The sequence below is a fragment of the Phascolarctos cinereus genome, unplaced genomic scaffold (assembly GCF_003287225.1).
Source record: "Phascolarctos cinereus isolate Bilbo 61053 unplaced genomic scaffold, phaCin_HiC Scaffold_1;HRSCAF=81, whole genome shotgun sequence".
Taxonomy (NCBI): domain Eukaryota; kingdom Metazoa; phylum Chordata; class Mammalia; order Diprotodontia; family Phascolarctidae; genus Phascolarctos; species Phascolarctos cinereus.
In genome coordinates, this window is record NW_027555514.1 from 66166293 (window position 1) to 66183443 (window position 17151).

The 17151-nt window shown below is 35.1% G+C and overlaps 1 protein-coding gene across 2 annotated transcripts in view; it reads left to right on the top strand.

Annotated features, from left to right (window-relative positions):
• WAC (WW domain containing adaptor with coiled-coil) overlaps window positions 1–17151 on the top strand; it is a 126623-nt gene that overhangs the window by 42898 nt on the left and 66574 nt on the right. The gene's annotated exons all lie outside the window — the stretch shown is intronic.

Below are 17151 nucleotides of genomic sequence, written 5' to 3' on the forward strand. Positions count from 1 at the left end.
ATTATAATAATTAGGAATCTTATTGTACTCCTGAGAATTTAGATCTAACAAAAAGATAACATGAAAGACATTAAGCACCTTAATAGAACTTTAGAAGGTTAGATATGCTAGATATCTGGTAACTGCTGAATGGAAATGGAAAGTAACATGCATACTACTGAACTTCATGTGACAACTTTTATAAAAATTTACCCTGTGGTAGGGTATAACAACTTCGTAAAATTGTAGAAAAGCAGAACTGTTAAACATATTCTTTACTGACTTCACAAAAATGTAGAAAAGCTAAGATATTAAATACATCTTTTACTGACCACAATAAAATTAAATGGAGACTAATATAATCCTAAAGAATTGGTGCATAAAAAACAAATTATAGAAATGATAGATGATTTCATCAAAGAAAATGAGATCAATGAGACCGTATAACCAAAGCTTTTGAGATGCATTCAACATATTCTTAATGATCTCACTGGTTTCCACCTTGATAGTAAGTTTGCCAAGTGTCAGTTTGTGTCATGTTTTTAATTTGGAGGGTCTTGCTGAGTTCCAGATAGAATCATACTATGCAACAATTGTTGACATGTAATCTGCAATTCTTATGGTGAACATTTTGCAGATATTTTATGGACACCGCATATGAGGTGACCAGATGTCCTATAATAGATGCTTTTTCCTGCCTCTTGGACATACAATAAAATTTTTCTCCTTTCTTTGCCCTTTCAAAGGGAGCTATTTTTCGTTTATTTTTATCTTCAATTTCCTTGTTTTCTGGTTCTTTTTATCTCATCAGTGTTGATAAAATTAAATTTTTGTAGAATTAAGTCCACCAGTCATTAGACAAGGAGTTTGTCTTTAGAATATTAATACCTAAGTTAACGTTTATGGATGGACTAATAATAATATGATTCATAACACCCATCTACCTCCTTTTCTATCACTTTATCATGGTCTCTACAGAAATGACAGGGCCTGCAAAGCACCGAGGACTGCTTTGTATATTCATTTATTCCTTATGTTGCTGTTGATCCTTTTTGGCCTGTTGATGCTGAATTTCTCTGTGCTTAGCAGAGCTGGTCCTCAGAATGCTAACTAAAATGTACTGCCAGTACCTTTTTTGAAGCTATTCTAGCATGACAGAACCAGCCAAAGCTCACAGGTATAACCTGTGAGAACCCAGCTGTGACAGGTATACCACAATTAGGCGTCTCTATCAGACTTTGTGTAGGAACATGAAAATAGTGGCCACTTAATAAATGATCGTTGGATTGTATAGAATTTTAAATCTTAACATTAATCTTGTCAAAGAAAAGTTTTGGAACTTCTCTTTTGGAATTACCTTCAGTCAGTAATTTGTTTTTTCTTTTAGGCACAGGACATATCTTCCCTTAGGCCACCACCTTTTTCTTTTTCCCTCTGTCCAGTTTTTTTTTCCCTTCTTTTCTTCCTGCTTTCCTATATTAATCAACAAACATTCATTAAGCTTATTTTGTGCCAGGCAAATACAAATAGTGAAATAATCTCTACTCTCAAGAGACATTTTAAACAGAGCAAAGACTGGCTATATAAGTCAGAGAACTTCCTAGGTTGCTACATATAAAGGTGTGGTACAAGAGGCATTTTTCAACATTTTAATTTTTCATTAAATCAGCAGCAGTTATTTAACTATATTGTTTTAATTATGTAACATTTTACATATGCAGTATATTTAATGCCAGAAAATTCTGCTCTCTGTGATGTGGCTTCTTTTATGATAATCAAGTTGCATGTGTTCCGTTGAAGTCTCTTTTCATTGGACACAAATTTTAAAAGGAAGAAGTTTTATAACTTTGATGAGGCATGTAAGTACTTAGCCAAGGCTCTTGTCAGCAGTGTAGCCATAATTAAATTGGGTATTAATATGCAGAATGTTGTGTCATGGTCTTTTTTAATTAAACAAGCGATATAATATGTTGTGAAGAGGAATATGAATCTGAGAACTTGCTATTTCACTGAGGAACTGCACTTTATGTAGGTGCAGAATCCTTGAGCAGCTTCCCATCTCTTGGTTTTACTTTGCTTGTATTGGGATTGAGACTGGATAATCTCTACCATCATCTCCAACTTTCCAAGTGTAATGCTGATGGTCTTTGCTATTTGTGGAGGTGTGATTAAAAATCCAAATGTAATGATCAGTGGGTCCTCTCTGTGATGCATCCTAGACGATCATTCATTGATTTGCGGCTCCAGCTGCTTTATGAATAGCTCATTATTTCCTTTGTAGAGTAGCTATTAACTGTCAGTTAAATTTACATTGACATCATTCTTGTACTCTTTGAAAATACTCACTTTGGATTGCTTTGTGCTAGGCTGGTCTGATGAAGAAGGAGGCAACACAGAACTGGGCTAAATTGCCATTTTTTCCTTCCTTAATATCCTTTATCTACAAAATAGGGTAACAAGCATTTTATTAAGCCTCTCTCTACCAAGTGCTAGTGACTGTGCTAGGCTCTGGTGTTACAAATACAAAAATGAAACAATCCCTGAACATAAAGATCTTATGTGGGGGGTGGGGCATAATGACATATTCGAAGGTAAATAAGTACTGGTTATATATACAACCAATACTCAGTGGAGAGTAAAGGCTAGGTGATTGGGAAAGGCCTCTTGAAGAAGAACCAAAAGTTCCAAGAAGCAAAAGTCAGAAGAGAGGCCTTGGGGGATGAAGGGGGGGGGAGGTTTGTGTGTGGGAAGTACAGAGGCAGGATCTAGAAGGACATTTATGGGGAAAAGTGTGTAAACCAGTTTGACTAGAACATAGAGTAAGAGTATTTTTCAGGTGAGAGGTGGAATAAGCATGAAAATCAGAGCTAAATTATGAAGGCCTTTGAAAAACTCCAAACTGCAGAAGAGTTTCAGTTTGGTCCTGAGGCAATAGGGAGCTGCTGAAGCTTTTTGAGCTTATGAATGGCATTGTCAGGCCTGAGCTCTAGGAATATTTACTTGGCAGTTGTGTGAAGGATTGATCAGAGAGGGGAGAGATTTGAGGCAGATAGATAGATGCCAATTAGGAAGCTATTGCACTCGTCCAGTTGGGGGGTGAGGTGATGAACTAGTGATGTGGCTGTATGAGTGTAGAGAAGGAATGAGCCCAGTGTTGAGTGGGTGGGGAACAATGTGTAATTGGTTTGGAAAGATAGCCTTGCTCTATATTGTGTAAACTTTAAATTTCCAGAGGAGCTCATATTTTAATCTAAAGGAAATTGGAGCCCGAAATTTACTGAGCAGAGGAATAAGCATGGTTGTACCATTGTTTTTGGATTGTTGTTTGGAAGTTGTGTGGACTGTGGCTGGATATGAGCTATTAAAGAGGCAGTAGCACTTGACTAGGACAGAGGTAATTAGGGGCTGAAATACTCTTGGCTGTGTGAGTTGAGACTGAGAGACAGATGTCAGAGAAGGTTAGTGTTGGAATCACTAAGGTTGGCAGCTGATTGGATGTGCATTTATAGATTTAATTTCAGATTGCAGAAAGAAAATTTGGCATTTAATTTAGCAACATAAATATCTTAAAGCTTAATTAATTTCAACCTTTTCTCAAGTATGACCCTTAAATAAAAGTGCTGTTCCATAGATTATTAATTTTTGGAGTAGGGTGAAGGCAAATCCCATGACAACCGAATTGTATCCTTTAAAGGGAATTAATACTTGTTAATAACATTTCACGTTAAATAATTTAGGGTTAGCCTCTTCTAAGGTAAGAAAATATTTTTTCAATATTTTAGGTATTGGAGAAATGGTTTCTTTTCCCTTTTTAAGAAACATTTTCTAAAAGTTACTTTTGGCATTTAGATGGCTTTTTTAAAAAAAAACTGGAAATGGGTAATATATGAAGTAGAGACATGATTCAGTGGATAAATTACTGGGCTTGGAGTCAGGAAGATCTGAGTTCAAATTCTCAGACACTTACTAGCTATGTGACCCTGGGTAAGTCCATTAGCCTCTGTTTGCCTTAATCCACTGAAGAAGGAAATGGCAAACCACTCCAGTATCTTTGCCAAGAAAACCCTATGGACAGTACGGTCCGTGGTGTTAAGAAGAGTTGGACATGACTGAACAACAACAGTCTATGAAATAGATGTGTTGAATCTTGCTTTCAGTGTAGTCATTTGTTTTTAATAACTCGTTTACTATTATTATCTCTGTGTGGGAAGTTTTTTAAACCGAAATATTCAGTTACCTAATAATATTTTTAGCTTCATTTGTCGGGTTAATATACTTTATTTTAGACTTGAAAACAGGAAACAATTGGGGTCATGATAAAAGTGGCTGGATAAGGAATTTGGATAAGTTTATGTTGTCATTATTTCCTGTTGGAATTATAGTAATGATTAAGCCACCTCTATAATAGGGTGCTACCAGTTTTAAGAGAAATAGTAGTCACAGTCTTAAAGAGGGAAGGTGTAATATGTTCAGTTAATTGAGATGTGTTTAGAGAAAGAGAATAATAAGGCTACATAAAATGCTGCTTACATATTATAGTCTCTTTACATATGCTTTTAAAATTTGTAGCCCTGAACCTGCTTGTTTAGATCCAGCCTGAGAATTTTAGCATATCGAAAGTAAAAAAGGCAGAGAACAAGTAAATCTGATCTAATTTAGCTATTATTAGAACTTAGCTGCTGCCTCCCCTTTACTCCCAAAGACATTTTGTAATTTTATTTTTAAATTGCAATCCTTTGGAAGAAAACATCAAAATTATAAAACAATTGGAAATGCTAGTAATTTGTAACTGTTGGTTTTAATGTTTATGATTAATACTTTTTTTCAGTTATTGGTTTTTTTTTTTAAGGCAGTTGGGATCACACAGCTAGTAAGTATCAAGTTTTTGGTCTGAGGCCACCTAGCTGCCCCTCAGTTATTGTTTTTTAAAGAGGGACTATCAGTTTATTTAGAATTGACAATAGCATACTATTGGTAATACATATTCTGTTTTTAGCTTGCTGTTATAAAGAGAGTTCAAGTCAGGTTAGTGTAGGAAAAAACAAAATTTTTATTGCTTTTCCCTTTCCTTCTGCATCGTTTTTCTTTTTGATTGACTTATGGGAGGGGTAGAGAAAGATATGTCGAAGGTGCAAGTAAAGTGGTTCTTTTTAGTTCTTCAGTGTTATTTCCATAATATGTACCTGTTATTAATGTAGTCAGGTACTACCCCTCCTGCTTTGTTTGGTGTGGGTGTGTGATCTAGGATTCTTAAAGGTTGTGCAAAACTGTGGCAGGGTCTAGACAGTTGAAAAACTTTTGAGTCTAGGTCCAGAGCAGGCTTTAATATCTGTCCTTTAAGTTTGAAGAGGCTGATCACCAGGAGTTTGCCTATTTTGTGATAAAGGTTTTCAGGCATGACAAGTTAAGAACATATTCTGCGAGACTGTGAAGGGGTGTCAATCTGCACTTTGTTACCCTTTGAAATCATAGATCCTTGGAACATGTAAATATTCATTAAATTGGCTGAATACAGTATATATTGTACTTTCTATTATAAAACATTGAAAAGTTTTCATATTTTCACTTTGTATTTTTAAAGTGAAGTGTTGCAGAGGAGCTGTTACTAGTTATTGACCCTCTTGTATATTTTACTTCTTTGGCTAATTGGGCTGAGACTATGAATATTTTTAAAAGAAAATTTCTCTTTAATATCCATTTTCATGGAACTGTAGTCATGTACTGAGTCACTGAATTAAATACTTATCAAATTAAATTATTTTAATATACAATTTCTGGCTTGGTTCTGATACATGTTTACTATTAAAGCATCCCTTTGCAAACATTCAGAGTGTTAATTCTTTTTAGTACAATTTGTGTATCCTAAGAAATTACCTCCATTTTTATTGAGAATTTATGGACAAGAATAAAAATTTAGGTAATTTTTAATGATTTGTTGGTTTTTGAGGAAAAATTGGAGCTTCTTATTCAATTAGATGGTAATTAGTAAATTTAAAAGGATACTGTAGTATTTTTTGTTACATTTGAAGTTTTAAACTATCTTCCTCCCTCCTTCCCCACCCTGCACTAGATAGAGAAGGCCACCATTTGTCTGTCTCTCTCACACACACACACACACACACGTTTGTGTATGTATGTATGTGTGTATGTGTGTGTGTGTGTGTGTGTGTATGCACACACAAGTAAAACTATACTATACATACTTCTGTTTATAACTTCTTCCTCTGGAGGTAGATGGCATCTTCCTTTATAGGTCCTTTGTAGTTTATTTGAGTATTTATAGTAATATTCAGAATAACTTAATCATTAACAGTTGATCTTCAAACAATATTGCTGTTACCGTATACAATGTTCTTTTGGTTCTGCTCATTTCATTCTTCATTATTTCATGCAAATTTTTGCATGTTTTTCTGAAATCAACCAGCTCATCATTTCTTCTAGCACAGTAATATTCCATCACAATCATATACTACAACTTGTTGAGCTATTCCCTAATTGATGGGCATCCCCTCAATTTCCAGTTCTTTTACGTCCCAAAGAGAGCTGCTATAAATATTTTAAAACGTATAAGTTCTTCTTTTCTTCTTTCCCTGATCATCTTGGGAAACAGACCTACTAGAAGTGGTATTGCTACTCTTTGGGCATAATTCCAGATTGCTCTCCAGAATGGTTGGATCAGTTCACAGTTCCACTAATATAGTGTATTAGTGTTCTGTTTTTTCCACATCCCCTCCACCATTTGTCATTTTCCCCAAACTTAATAGGTGGGAGATGATCTCAAAGTTGTTTTATTTGAATTACTCTAATCAATAATGATTTAGTGCATTTTTTCATGACTATATATAGTTTTGATTTCTCTATTAAAAAAAAACCTGCCTGTTTATGTCCTTTGACCATTTATCAGCTGGAGAATGACTCATATTTATAAATTTTGATAAAATTCTCTATCTATTTGAGATGAGATCTCTGTCCAGAAACTTTAAGATTCCCTTCCTCCTCTAATTGTCTGCTTTCCTTCTACTCTTGACTACATTAATTTTATTTGTACTAAACCTTTTAAATGTAATCAGAATTATCCATTTTACATCTCACAATAGTCTTTATCTCTAGTTTATTCATAAATTGTTCTGTTCGTAAGTCTGATATATAATATGTTCCATGTTCTCATTTTTTTATGTTTCCCTTTATAAATTAGTTATGTATCCATTTTGACCTTATCTTGGTAAATGATGTAAGATATTGGTCTGTAACCAGTTTCTTCCAGTATGCTTTCCAGTTTTCCCAACAATTTTTACCATAATGAATTCTTATCCCATAAGCTTAAATCTTTACATTTGTCACATACTATAATTATTTGCTACTGTGATTTTTATGCCTATTATGTTCCACTGATCAACCTTTCTGTTTCTTACCTAGATAATTTTGATCATTACTGCCTTATAATTTAAGATCTGGTACTGTTAAGTTTCCTTCCTTTACATTAGGTTTGAGTAATTTATAATCATTTAGCCATTATTTATTAAGTTACTATTCCATAGGACTGTCACATAGTGAGAGAAATCTAAAGGAAATAAGAAAAATCCCTGGACTTAATGAACTAATATGGTCTGGTTCATAATCAAAATTTTAGAGCAAGAAGAAATATCTGCTACTGCCAACAGGTTTGGACTCATATTTATTCCTATATGGTGTAATGAAGTTGTTTATTTAATACAAATTTTCTTGTGCCTAATGTTTGCCTTTCCTAGTTTGGTTTACAGGTAAGCATGGAAAGAAAGCTCTAACCTGAATGAGAGTGGTTTATTTCTGATATAAGTAAATGGAAATAAAAGCTTGGCTGGCACTGCTTGCTCCACAGCACGATTTCTCATATTTTTAAAAATTTATTATGTGATATTGATGTAGTGTTGCCTTAAAATACTTAAACATTTTAATTACTCTGTAGTTTCTTCAGTATGTACTCTATCCAGTGGTGCAGATTACAAATTAGTGGGCCTTCATTCCTATGTAATCCTCATCCGTGTTCTTTCATGATCCTTTATAAAAGAGCTACATAACATGGCAGAGTCATCAGTCTAGCTTTCCCATATATTGCTCCTTCTTCTCCTTCTTCTTCTTCTTCTGCTTCTGCTTCTGCTTCTTCTGCTGCTTCTTCTTCTTCTTCTGCTTCTTCTGCTTCTGCTTCTGCTTCGCAATGGGATTAAGTGACTTGCCCAGGATCACACAGCTAGTAAGTATTATGTGTCTGAGGCCGCATTTGAACTCAGGTCCTCCTGACTCCAGGGCTGTTGCTCTATCCACTGCACCACTTAGCTGCCCCCCATCTATTGTTTCTTAATCTTGCTTTGTGATAGGTTCAGTTTCTTTTTCAGTTTCACTTTACTATATTATAGCTTCTATGCCACTTATTGTGTACAATTTATCCTTGTTATTATACTTGTCTTCCATGTGTCTCTCTTCATTGTTCTTTAGGTCATTTGAAATTTTAATTCTTTGTAGGTTGTCATGTTCTATGTTTCTTTCAGTGTTATAGTGTCATTGGGACAGTGTTATTAAAAAGCTGGCATTTTATGTCAGGAGCTAACTATTCTGTAATGCAAAGTATGTAGTAGTATAATAGTCCAGCTTGCATGTTCATGCAGTTGACATTCGTGGTTTTTTTCCTAGAGATTATTAAACTAAGCTCTTTTGAATGGATCTAATTGAAATAGCTGTATATTAGTATGGATCTTGGTACAGGCAGCACAGTGTCACTGGCAAACAGAGCATCTGGATACCATTTATAGGGACTACCTGGACATATACAAAGACATATTTGAGGACAAGAGTGAACACCTTTGGCAAGGATTAATTCTCTTTATTTTATAACTCCTTTGGTATTGATACTTGGCAGATTATTTAACAAAGTTGTCTCTGAAGAAATCTATTGTAATCATCACGTGCATCAGGGACAGCTTAGTAAAGGAACGTCTTTTTAAAAATTTTTTTAAATTTTATTTATTTTGTTTTTAGTTTTCAACATTTACTTTCATGAGATTTTTGGTTCCAGATTTTCTCACCATCTCTCCCCTTTGCCCCAGACGACTTGCAATCTGATATAGGCTCTATATGTACATTCATATTGAACCTGTTTTCACATTAGTCACGTTGTAAAGAAGAATTAGAACCAATGGGAGAAACCATGAGAAAGAAGAAAGAAACAAAAAGAAAGAGAGATCAAATAATGTGCTTCAATCTGCATTCAGACTCCATAGTTCTTTTTCTGCATGTGGGCAGCATTTTCCATCATGAGTCCTTTGGAGTTGTCTTGGATCCTTGCATTGCTGAGAGGAGATGAGTCTCTCAAAGTTGGTCATTGCACAGTGTGGCTGTTACTAGGTACAGTGTTCTCCTGGTTTTGCTCACTTCACTCAGCATCAGTCCATACAAGCCTTTCCAGGTTTTTCTGAAGTCTGCCTGCTCATCATTTCTTATAGCACAGTAGTATTCCATTACATTCATATACCACAACTTGTTCAGCCATTCCTCAATTGATGGACATCCCCTCAATTTCCAGTTTTTTGCCACCACAGAAAGAGCTGCTATAAATCTTTTTTTACGTGTGAGTCTTTTCACCATTTTTATGATGTCTTTCAGATGCAGCTCTAGAAGTGGTATTGCTGGGTCAAAGGGTATACACATTTTTATAGCCCATTGGGCGTAGTTCCAAATTGCTCTCCAAAATAGTTGGATCAGTTCACAACTCCACCAACAGTGCATTAGTGTTCCAATTTTCCCACATCTTCTCCAGCGTTTATCATTTTCCTGTTTTGTCATGTTGGCCAATCTGATAGGTGTGATGTGGTACCTCAGAATTGTTTTGATTTGCATTTCTGTAATCAATAGTGATTTAGAGCATTATTTTCATATGACATAGATAGCTTTAATTTCCTCCTCTGAAACCTGCCTGTTCATATTATTTGAGCATTTATCAATTGGGGAATGACTTGTGTTCTTATAAATTTGACTCAGTTCTCTATATATTTTAGAAATGAGACCTTTATCAAAGATACTGGTTGTAAAAATTCTTTCCCAGTTTTCTGCTTCCCTCTTAATCTTAGTTGCATTGGCTTTGTTTGTGCAAAAACTTATCACTTTAATGCAATCAACATTATCCATTTTGCATTTCATAATATTCTTTATCTCGTTTGGTCATAAATTCTTCTGTTCCCCACAAATCTGACAGGTAAACTATTCCTTGCTCTCCTAGTTTGCTTATAGTTATCAGCCTTTATATCTAAATTGTGAACCCCATTTTGATTTTATTTTGGCATACGGTGTAAGATATTGGTCTGTGCTTAGTTTCTGCCATACTTTAGTAAACATAAGATTTACCTTTTAAAACTCTCCCTCTTACTGTTTTGATTAAATATAGTGTGACACAGTCTTGTGTAATAAATTTCTAGACGTAATCTCACCTAGTTTTACTTTCTGTTACTGCAAAAATGTATTAGAAAAAATAGTGAACAAGATATGCAGGCTTTAGAAATGCACATTCATATTAGCCTACACAATGAAAAATTGGAACAGAAAACCTGTACTAATTGCAGTTTTGTCATGGCACCTTCCTTCTGCTTTCCCTCCCTCCTCCTCCTATTCTCAGATGGGAGATGTATATTCTTATAGTCCATATAAAGAGAATGCCCTCAGTTCTTTTTCATTGACATAAGATGCAAGGTCATTTGAGAGGGTAGAAGGGGTAGAGTTGTAAAGAGATTTGAAGAGGGATGAAAAAGTTTGGAAAAGTCTCTGATGAGTGGAACAGTGAAGCAGTTACAGAGGTGTTAAAGGATTGCTTTGCTTCAGTGAGGACTTGGTTAAGATGATAAGCTTACAGTGTACTAAGACAGCATGGTTTAATGTTCGACTAATCAAATTACCAAGGAGATAATGTCATATAATAGTTAAGGAATAGTAAAGGAATATTCATTTAGAGTAACAGTTATCTAGAAATAATGAAAAAGAGTAGGAATGAAGGGAGAATTACTTTCAGACCTCAAAGTTTCATATGCTCCCATATTATAAAGCAAAAGTCATCAGAACTATGATACTAGTTTAAAAAACAAAACCAGAAAAGTAGATTCATGGAAGACTTCACAAAGAATAAGAAATAATTTAACTCACTCGAGTGTGTGTTGAACCACTAAATATAAATTACATGGTATCTTATACCTTATACTGTAAGAAACTCAGCATGAATACAGGGACTGATATGATATGTCATACCATATAAAAAAATATAAGGAACCTAATAATATAACTTTCACAGCTGTGGATAGGGAGTGAATTCTTTTAAATTAAATTTTGTTTTGTTTTATTTTATTTTTCATTATTATTGTTATTTTGGCTAGGCAGTGGGGTTAAGTGACTTGCCCAGGGTCACACAGCTAGGTAAGTGTCAAGTGCCTGAGTCCGGATTTGAACTCAGGTCCTTCTGACCCCAGGGCCAGTGCTCTATCCACTGCCCCACCTAGCTGCCCCTAAATTGTATTTTATTTTCAGATTTGCATTCTCTCTCTCCCACCCCATCCCTTCCCCCTTTTGAGAAAACAAGACAAATTCCTGCATTGGCTACTTCCCAAAAAACCATCTCAATTTGTAGTCAGTTCCCTCTCTGTCAGGAGATGGGTAGCATGTTCTATCTTAAGCCCTCTTAGGTTGGTGATTGTGTTAATCAGAGTTCCAAAGATTTTCAGTGTTTGTCTTTTTATTTATGCAGCATAAATTATTCTCCTGGTTCTACTCAGTTGACAGCTTCAATTCGTACTAGCCTTTTCAGGTTTCTTTAAAATTATCTAGAAATTAAGTCTTAATCAAACAAGGGTTAAAGACATTTATAAGAGGCAAAATACATAATTTCAGTTTTGAATGAATCCAGCAGAAGAAGAGGGACTTGTTCACCATTAATCTGTTTCACTAGTCCAGGTGAAATGTGATGATGGTGTATCTTAGGATGGGGTAAGAGGAGGGTTGGGGTATGAAAATGTCATGGAGAAAAAATTGATAAAACTTGGAAGATGATTATTCACGGATATGAAAAGGAGGTAGTGTTGGTCTTGCAGAGTGAAGAGTGGGGGATGATTCCTACATTGTGAATCCAGGTGGCCAGAAAAATAATGCTGCTCTTGACATTGAAATGTGGAAGAGCTATGGGTTTGTGGTGAAAGATAAGGATTTGCTTTAGACATAGTGAATTTAAGATGCCTGTAGGACATCTGGTTGTTTAATAGGCACTCAGGAGAGAGAGAGAGAGAGAGACAGAGAGACAGAGACCACCTGGCTTTTTCTAATTTACTTGTTAGGAAAAAATGTCCTCTCTGATCTTAGTGTTTTATTTCTTTCACATTATATACAATGTGAAATTGAATTGTTCCTGTGCTGCTGCTGTTTTTATGTGTCGTTTTCCTTTTGGGGTAAGTAAAGATGAATGGGAGAAGTGATAGGAGCCAAAAAAGATGAAAAGCAGAAAGAATAGGAGAGAGTGGGAAATGAAGATTAGCTATTGCTGAAACAGTCATTAGTGAACAGGTGAGCTGTGGACTGTGGTATGGTAGTGGAGAAGAAGAAAACCAGCAGCAAGAAAAGAGAAAGAGGTAGAACAATTCTGTGGACCTTAAGGGGCCTCAAACCCTATTTGGTGCCTGGTTACTCTGTTGTTATCTCTATCAAGTGATTATTTGGTGATGATTTGGAAGACCTGCATATCTAGAATAATTTATTTGCCAAAGAGGTTAGATGGGGGCTAAGGAGAAAGGAAAGAACTTTTTTTGGGGGGGTTAGGCAGTGGGGTTAAGTGACTTGCCCAGGGTCACACAGCCAGTAAGTGTTATTGTGTGTCTGAGGCCAGATTTGAACTCAGGTCCTCCTGCATTCAGGGCCGGTGCTGTATCCACTGTGCCACCTAGCTGCCCCAGGAAAAAACGTTTATTAAGTGCCTGCTATGTACCAGGCATTGTGCTAAGTGCATATTATCTCATTTCATCATTACCAAAACTTTGGGAGGTAGGTGCTATTATTATTCCCATTTTGCAGTTGAGATGACTGAGGCAAACAGGTTAAGTGACTTGCCCAGGGTCACACAGCTATTGGTGTTGGAGGCTAGTTGTGAATTTGGCTCTTCCTGCTTCTAGGTCCACCATCCTATTTATTGTACCGCATAGCTGCTTCTGATGTTATTTGCTGTTGCTGTTTTAAACTGATAATGCTGATACCAAAAGCCATTATTGTTGACAATCAATGAATTTCAGGTGTGTACTTTTAGACTGAAAGTTAAGTTGAATAAAGTTCAGTTGGGTATTGCTATATAGGCATAATATCCATAAAATGAACTTAAAGCATCCTTACTCAGTTTTGTACCCACATATACTATAATTTCCCCCCATTACAGTAGATTAATTTAGATATAATTTTTTCATTTTAATTTAGGAATTAGTGTCAGAATAGACTATTTAATAATAGCTGGCATTTATATAGAAAGTTTGTATGCTGTGCTATGTACAGTAGTATCTCATTTGATTCGATTCTCATAATTTTATGATGATGTGCTGTTTTTCTTCCCATTATACAGATTAGAAAACTGAAGCTTAAAATGTTTAAGTGATTTGCACAAAATCACATAGTGTCTGAGGCAGGATTCTTACTCAAGTCTTCCTATTAGGTCAGCATTCTCATCTTTATGCTAATGGTCTCTAAACTTTTATAATTGTATACCTCATCAGTAAAAAAATTGTGAGCACAAACCTCCGATACATGTGTACGTATATATGTCTATATCTCTATGTATATGTGTATGTAATTCATGTAGTGTGGTATTAATGTGTTTTTAAATTGTAAAATGTAAAAATAGAAATTAAAAGTTGATAAACTAAAGGTGAAATAAACTATTGGATTTGTAAAAAAAAATTACTAGTATAAAAAACCCTTTTTGCTTTTGAGAGCAATGTGATTAAATAAACTTTATTTTTAAAAAATACCTGTATATGTCAGAACAGAGATTTGTAAATACTAATTGTTAGTGATTAATTCAGTTCATTTGGTCAGTATAGTTAACCAAAACAGGTGAATTTTTTATTGATACATATTCAATGTAGTAATCAAATCCTAGATCATAGCAGCCAGTGAGCATAACAGCTTTTCAGTAGGAGTCATGTTTCTCTTTATGTTGATATTCACCATACACAATGCAAAAAAATTATAAGCAAAGTGAATGTCTCTGATTTTTAATAAATACCATTCCTCCTTTTGTGGATCTGCTTAATGGATGGTATCATACTTGCATTTTCTATTCATGTTTGAATAGTTGTGTTTGAATAGAATGGTTGTGTTTTTGCATGACTGAAAAATAGCAAGAAGTACAAAAGAAGGGATGGGGGGGTGGGGAGAGGTTAAATGTAATAAAGATAGAAAAGTAGATTGGAACCAAGTTGTGAAGAGCTTTAAATGCCAAACATGAATTTTTTTTTATCCTAGTTAGTCATCTAACAATTTATTAATGCTTACCATGAACCATGCACTGGACTAAGCACTGGGAATACAAGTAGAAAGACAGTTTCTGCTCTCAAGGAACTTATGTTATAAAGGTGGGGAGGGGAAGAGAACCAGTGGGGTTAGGATGGGGTCAAAGGTACCTGAACTCAGGGGAAGGAGAGCAGGAAGCATGGAAAGGCACTAAGTGTGCACTGAAGCTTGGAGAGAAATGAGAATTAATGGGAATCCACTGGAGTTTATTGAGTAGAGGAGTGACATGGTCAGATCAAAACACTTAGTAGTTTTCATATGTAGAGTGAGTAAAAGTGAGGAGTCCAGGACATGTGAAGTGTAACTGAGTGACTGAAAGGATGGTAGTACCCTTCATAGAAATGGAGAAGTTGGGAAGAAGGATAGAGTTTTGAGAGATAATGTAAGGAGTTTTATGTTAGAGATTCTAACTCATCATGCCTGCTCATACTGTGCAGTTCACTCTATCCCACTTAAAATGAATGGGGGAAGTAGGGCTTTGACTCCTTGGTCAGTGCCCTGGTCCCTTGGTACTCTGAGGGGCACTACAAAGTGATCCATGTGCTGAAAAATAGATGTTATGAAGAGGATACATTTTCCTAGTGACAAAATGGGATTTGGCTAGAACTACGTAGAATGGTCAATATACTTATAGTAGGGGCAAGGTTAGGAGTTTGCGTAGTATTAGGAGGGAGTAGAATGGGAGAGTGTCAGACTGTAATGGGTAAAGGTAAAATATGGTTATATTCGCACTCTCTGATTAGTTGATCACATACCTCTTTGGGTCACAGCATCACACATCCATTCTTTTTCTGTGTCTTTCTCTCTCCCCCTCCTTACCCATGAGGGGGTGGGGGCAAATCCCCTTACCTCCCATTTGGTGCAGCTGAACTCACCTATTTTGGAGATTGGTGCTCAATGTAATACTGCCTTTCAGTGTTTTGTACTTAATGGGTTTAAGTGGCTTTTTGGAGTTATTGAAAGAACCACTAGAAGTGATTCTGTTCATTAACTGGCTCCCTTAAGGAGGATTTGTGGAAAAACAGGTTAAGAAAAAAAGAAAGATTGTGCTAAATCAGTGAAGAGAAGACTCATAGATGCCTGAAAGTGTTTAGACTCCAACCGCTATATTAACTGTTTTAGAAGTGAGTTGATGCAACTAAGATGGTATTAGTTTCACTTGCATCATTGTTACAAAGCAACTTAATTTCCTACTATTGTATCATATTTTTCTCATATTCTCAGGTACGTTATACTCTAATGGATTATAGTTATTTAGGTTAGGTTAGTTTAATTTTGACAATAATTTCTAAAGTGGCACAGTGATATTCATTGATTATGATTTTTATGTTTTCTTGTATATGAGAATTTAGTTTTAACTTTAATTTCTAAGTATCGGTTTTAAAATAAATAAGCAAGAAAAATGAACATATAAAGACGTTGATTGATATGTGGATAAACTTCCATTATTTATTATCTCTTAACTTTAAAGTTTACATCAACTAATGTATGCTTTATATAGTGTTTGCTTTAGTGATCCTTTTTTACGTGTACGTGTATGTAAAATCATGTTTTTTGTTCCTGTCTGTAATTACATGGTTGTACTTAGTTTGTGTACTGTTCTTTGGTTCCTTATTCTCCTCCCCCCCCTCCCCCCGCATTATTACATGTAGGGCTTTCAATTTTTATTTGAATTTCTTGTTACACAATAATATTGCCTCATATTTGTATACCATAATTTGTTTGACCATTCTCCAGACTTTGAACATCTTTTTTGTTTCTTTTTTTTGGGGGATGGCAGTGTATTCCAAGTAGTGTTCCTTGGAGTGTTTTACAGATAGGTCTCTTTTTTTTCCTTGTCAGTAACCTTATAGTGTATTCCTGTTTAGAGGGAACATTTGGATCAAAAATGATCGAAGATTTTAAGTCTATGTTATAATTCTATTATGTTCTCTAAGAAAATTGGACCAGTTCATAACTTCATCAGAAGTATAATAGCATTATTGTTTCACCACAGTTGTTCCATTCGTGAGTTTTAATTGCTTTTTAGTTTCTTACTAATAAGATAGGTGTCAGATATTAAGAGATGGTTTAATCTTCATTTCTCTGAGTATTAGAGATTTTGAACATGCCCTGGGGCTCTTTGTCTGACTTGTTAACATTTTAAGTGTACTTTTTAGTTATAAATTTAGTATAAACTTTCTCCTGGGTTATTTAGTTCATAATCTGCCCAGCTTGAGTGTCTTCATGCAACATTTAGAAATAATTTTACTATTAAAGATAGCTTGTCAAATGTTACAGTAATTTTTTGGTGCAGAAATGCATTTACCTGGACATATCTTTATCCTAATTCTTCTTATTTTTAGAGAACCCTATTACAGAACTAAGTATTAAGTGGAAATTAACACAATAATCTCTGTAATATGAAATTCTCTGGGAAAGGAGTGTTCTTGTAACTAAGGTTTACCATACCTACTATATATAGATTGCCAGTTTTCTAAGAATCCAGTTATAATACTGAACAGAATTTAGTCTGTTCTTGATGATTGAGAAGGCAATTTGGGATTTAGTTGTGGGTCAGAAGCAGGAGTTTGAACACTTTCATTTTGCTTTTTTATAAATCTGAACAAATGTTCA